The sequence below is a fragment of the Macadamia integrifolia genome, unplaced genomic scaffold (genome assembly GCF_013358625.1).
Source record: "Macadamia integrifolia cultivar HAES 741 unplaced genomic scaffold, SCU_Mint_v3 scaffold1509, whole genome shotgun sequence".
Classification (NCBI taxonomy): Eukaryota; Viridiplantae; Streptophyta; class Magnoliopsida; order Proteales; family Proteaceae; genus Macadamia; species Macadamia integrifolia.
Genome location: NW_024868239.1, coordinates 148,850 through 154,696, shown reverse-complemented (window position 1 = coordinate 154,696; position 5,847 = coordinate 148,850). Strand labels below are relative to the sequence as shown.

At 31.4% G+C, this 5,847-nt stretch overlaps 1 long non-coding RNA gene across 4 annotated transcripts; it reads left to right on the top strand.

The window, feature by feature from the left end:
* Positions 1–657: 657 nt before the first annotated feature.
* Positions 658–5,041, top strand: LOC122063998. 4 transcript variants are annotated; one of them, XR_006135538.1, is made up of 8 exons: positions 658–1,747; positions 2,731–2,813; positions 3,442–4,092; positions 4,179–4,274; positions 4,412–4,537; positions 4,633–4,733; positions 4,825–4,897; positions 4,994–5,041. It is a non-coding gene; the product is annotated as an uncharacterized LOC122063998 (long non-coding RNA). The 4 variants fall into 4 exon arrangements; XR_006135540.1 differs by lacking the exon at positions 2,731–2,813; XR_006135537.1 differs by having other exon boundaries at positions 658–2,813.
* Positions 5,042–5,847: the final 806 nt, after the last annotated feature.

The following is a 5,847-nucleotide window of genomic DNA, read 5'->3' as shown; positions in this document are numbered from 1 at the left end:
TTTACAAAGCCAGTTACTATAGAGAAGTTCGAGTCCTGTTTGGACTTGATTAATATTACTCATTGTTGAAGATGAGGGACGCACCAAACAGGTGCGGGTTTGTACTTCTAACGAGGTAAAATGATGAAGACGTCTACAAGTTATCTTTACAGGAGGCTCGACAGAATTCAAACCAAGGTGGAGATTGTTGGTGTATGATGTCTTGTATTCCGTCACAGTTTAATCCAGGGAGTACTGGTGCAGCACCTAGACAGGCAGGATGGCGGTCCCGCTAGCCGGTTAGCGGGCCGTTGAGGGCAATTGTAGTTTAATCCCGATTAGGGTTTTTTTTCGCTATATATTTGTAGCGAGGGTTTCTTTTTCGGTAATGCAAGCAATACGGAGAGGTGTGAGGAAGAGCGCTGTAACCCTATTCTCTATTAATAGTGAAGCAGGATCTCATCTCACCAGGGATGTAGGCAACCTTGCCGAATCTTGTAAAATCCGTGTGCATTGTTTGTTTTGTTTTTCCATTATCTTTTGCATCGTTTTAGGGTTGTGTTTCTACAGATATAAGTATTGATGAGTTGAAGAGTGCTCAAGAGAGGCAATTTGGAGCTCTCTTTGTTTATGAGTCAACCTAGTATGAAAATGTACAGGGGTATATGATACCAGTCAGTTTATCACACACATTTGATTCGATTTGCTCTCATCAATGTGATATCTTCGAATTTTTCTCCATAAAAAGGAAGGATACACGCAGTCTTTTGATAGTCCAAATGTGTAAGATAGTTCAACAGATTCAAGTTACCAATTATGAAAATATTTCTGAAGCCATGATAAATGAATGGGATGAGGCTTGCTCAGATCACAAAGCCCTGAATATTTATAATGATTGGCTAATGAGCTCGGTCAAGACACTTGAAAAATGTTTTAAGGAGAAAACAATGGCTAAAATGGTGGCTTTGGAATTGGAAGTTGTGAAGAAGAAGATTGAAATTGAGATCAGAAAGATAGACGTGGACAGTGGAAAAATTGATTCCATTTGCAACCGTTATGGTGATATCTTTAAAAGATGCATTATTACAAGGAAGGATACACGTCGTCTTATGTTGGATCAAATTTGTGAAGTAATTCAACAGATTCAAGCTACCACTTACAAAAAAATTTCTGAAGCCAAGATGATTGAGTGGTACGAGGTTTGCTCAGATCACAATTCCATGAAAATTGAGAATGAATGGCTAATGAGCTCAATCAAGGAACTCAGAAATTGTTTTGAGGGGAAAATGGCAGCCGAAACGGAGATCTTGAAGTTGCAAAATAGTGTGAAGGAGAATATTGAAAGTGAGATAAGAAAGATAGACTTGATGATGGAACCATCATATTCTAAGTGGAGAAAGCGTGCTGGTGAAGATGTCGATGTAAGTACAAAGAAAATTACTATGATTAGAATTCAAAAGTTTACATGACCTAGTCATTGGTGCTAATTGCTAAATGGTCAGTTATAGTTTAGTGTACTTCATTATAGTTTATTTAAATGAAATTGACAAATAAATTATATAAAAATTATTTTTTTACTATGAAGTTAAACATATGGTTTTTGGGTCCTGCAAAACTTTGCAACTAAGTGTTTTTGAGAAAAAACAAACACACAAAATTGATAACCCACTAGTTTATTGCAACTTATTATCTTCTTTTACAGGTCATATTGAAAGTGAGTTCATCACAGATGCATTTTACAAAATGTCATGAACAACTTAAAGCCGAGGTATAAATTCTAGCCTCCTCCCTCCAAGAGTATGTTTTTCTTTGTATATTAGGCGTTAGAGTACTAAATGATTGAAAATAATATAAGAGTAATAACTTATAATTAAGTTCCAAACATTTTTCTTTCTGGTCAATTTGGAAACCTCAAATGAAATAATCCTCCAACCAAAAAAAAAAAAAATAGTCTACAAATTTGTTGTATTATAGATACATGTATACATAAATATTTGCATATGAACCATATAAATAGACCAAAAGTTCCTTCAAAATTTTAGTAAAAATTTACTAAAATGGTAAAGTTTCATTTCGAGTAGCATACACAAATGGCCATGAAATTTATTACTTTGGCTTTTCTGATAAAGCTGGATTTGTGGTCTAAGTTTTAGAGTTTAGTTTGTGATTGGCATGAAGAACTTGATGAGTTGAGTTGGGAATTTTTCTACATATGGGAACTATGAAAACATTTCTGAAGCCATGACCAATAAATGGTACAACATTTGCTCAAATCTCAATGTCATGAAAATTGAGAATGAATGGCTATTGGGCTCAGTCAAGGAACTCGAAATTTGTTTTAAGGAGAAAGACGCAGCCAAAATGGAGATCTTGAAATTGGAAAATAATGTGAAAGAGAAGATTGAAAATGAAATAAGAAAGATAGACTTGATGATAGAACCATTATCTTCTAAGCAGAGAAGGCGTGCTGATGAAGACGTCGATGTAAGTACAAAGAAATAAGATTAGAATGTCAAAATTTTCATGACATAGACATTGGGTGCTAACTGCTAATGGTCAATTTTCATTCTAGTCAAGTTAAATGAAACTGACAAAAAATTATGTAAAATAAATTTTTTACTGTGAAGTTAAACTTGTAGTTCTTTATGGCTCCTTCAAACCTTTGCAAAAGTGTTTTGTAGGGGAAATTTTTTTTTTCGATTATCTACTAGTTTATTATTGTAACTACTATCTTTCTTCTACATGTGAAAGTGAGTTTGTCAGAGATGTATTTGCCAAAATGTCTTGAACAGCTTGAAGCCCAACAGTCTTACCTAGATAGCATTAGTGTTGAGGTATAAATGCTAGCCTCCTCCCTTAAATAGTATTTTTTTTATTTATATATTAGGAGTTAGAGATGTATTAAATAATTAAAAGTAATTGTAAATGATACAAGAGTAAGATTTATAAGTTTTAAACATTTTCCTTTTGGCTAATTTGAAAACTTCAAATGAAATTATCCCCAACCAAAAAAAAAAAAACATTTAAGGGTAAAATTTTGGGTTTTTTAAGTCATTTTATTCTTTTGCTATTGGCAAAGGAGTACCTCATTAATTACATTAAAAAAAAAAAAAACAATTTTATGCAATATGGATGAAGTATACATGTATACATAAATATATAGACCAAAAGTTCCATCAAAATTTTAGTAAAAAATTACTAAAATAATAAAGTTTCACTTTCTAGTAACATACACAAATGGCGAAGAAATGAAAATTATTACTTGGTTTTAATGATAAGGATTTATCATTTGTGGTCCAAGTTTTAGAGTTTAATTTGTTATCGGTATAGATAACCTCAGGAGTTGAGAACTCAATGAGAAGATATTTTAGATATTTCTTTTTTCAGTAGACGTATCATCTTGTAACTTCATAGAAATTAGACAAATATAGTAAAATAGCCCATGGGTCAAAAACTTGGCAGGCAATGACCAATCTTGTAGCACATGGTTCAGACAGATTAGACCACGTGGAATGCAGTGTCAACAAACAAGTCTTCAACACGAGGGAAAATGATGGGTATCAAAATTATGCAATTTAACAAAATCATTAGCGTGAGGTTTTGCTTCATTTTATTTTTTCTTGTATTTTAATACAACTTCTTTGTTTGACCAATGATTATTTCTTTTCATTACTTTAATGAAATCAATATATGATCCAGGTTATAATGGATTTGTAATATAATAAAGAGAAATTGATAATAGAGCGTGATATTTATTCTGCTTTTAATAAATATATAATTTTGGTATTATATACAATGGAACATTTGATTCACTAAACTATTTCCAATTATACGATATAATTGTCCTTCATAGAGAACTTTCGGTACATATAGAAGACTATTATGCAACTCAAGAGGAACTCTGTACTCTGGAAGATCAAAATTGGATTGTGAGCCCAGTAAGTTCACTACACAATAGTATTCCCTAAGGGATTATTCTAACTACCTTATATACTGACAACCTTATACTTTTGGATGTTATGTAGGTTGTTAATGCCTTCGGTCAAATGCTGATCTACAAACAAAAAAAAAGATAGAATTATATAGTGCCATTACTTTCCCGCATACTTTGGGGTAAAATTTTGCATTTTGTATACTTGATAATGAAACAAGTGACTAAAGTTAGTTGTATGTATTAAATTTCTCAATGGTTATGATAGGAAAAGATTTCTAAAGGAAGCATCCAGGGAATAGAGGAACTAGAATGTTACTATTCAGAGAAGAAACTACACCACAACTTGACTCTTTGTGAACTGGTAATTATTTGAAAAGTATTTGCCCCAAGTTTCTATCTTTTATGATTATGTTTTTACCCATTGTGTTGTAGCTTTGTATTGAGTGATATATTGACTAATGTGTTAAACTTTGACTACTTATAGTAATTTATGTGCAGCTTTTCATCCCCATATGCTTGGATTATCATTGGTTTTTATACGTGATAAATTTGAAGGATAAAAAAATAGATATTCTGGATTCCATACGAAGAAAAAATGTTCCCGAGATTACGCACCAAATTGTGGTTAATTTATTGTTTATAGTTAATTTTTATCATGGCTCATTTAAGACATTATTTTAATTTCCTAGATAGCTTAATACGTGAATGATTTGTAAAAGGATATATGCGAGAGGATATTAACCTCGCTAAATGAAGGGACAATACTTTCAATTTCCAAATGGAGTCAAGATCGGCCTCAACTTCCATTACAAACAAACCTGTATGTTTTTCATCAATTTTGGGTTTTAACTAAAATATTCTCTTAAGTCTTCATTATATATTGACTTATTCCTTGACAAATATTGGCATAGGAATGATTGCGGTGTCTTCATGTTGAAGTTCATGGAGTGTTGGAATGGGGAATTGACTGAAAATTTCTCACAGGTATGGATATGTTTGTAGTCTATTTGCATATATACTTCATTTCCATAGTTTTATATTTAACTTATTATCTTTATTATTTGTTCTTTCAAAATGAAGGATGACATTGTATTTATTCGAAAGAAGATTCATGAAGACTTGATGCTATTCTCTGGAAACAATGCTAAAAAGGAACTTCAATAAAGTAAGTCATCTTATTTTATACCAATAGATATTATCTGGATATTTTAAAATCAATAGGTTCTGTACAATTTTTTTTTTAATATTTATTAAATTTTACTTAGGTACAAACCAAAAGCGCGACCATTTGGAGCCCATGAATCTTATATACCATGATGCAGTAAATTGTATTAACGTGAATCTCAGGTTTTGAAAATTCCCGGTCATCCATTTTGAATTTTTTATTTATTCTTTATTTTATTTTTTTGAATTGGGTTGCAATAAAAAATGGTATGATTTGATAATCTTGATTTAAGTGCTCTGATTTTAGTGCTCTAATGGTTTGACTCATTTGAGAATTTTATTCATTTAGCATGAACATTATCGTTTCAGCTCAGAAATTGATGGGACTGCCACCATTTGAAATAGTTTTTCTTTAATGGTAAAATGCTCATTTTAAAATCTCTAGAAAAAAAAATTATTCAAAGTAAAAAATAAAATTAGGGTTTCCTAAGAAGTAATATTCCAGACGCCTTAATATATGGATCAAGAAAATCGATTTTGATTAATCTTGATAGAAAAGTGAATATATTTCCAAAGTTGTGGTTTTTGTTGATTAAAATCTGATGCATGGATTGGCATTTTATGGTTGAGGGTTAATGTAGGGGTATTTTGATAAACTTTGCATGTTTTATATTTTGATTCTGATAACCATGGAATTGGTACCAAAATAAAATGTACTGAAAATTTAATGTATTGGTATAAATTTCATTTTAAAATTCTCAAGAAATCCT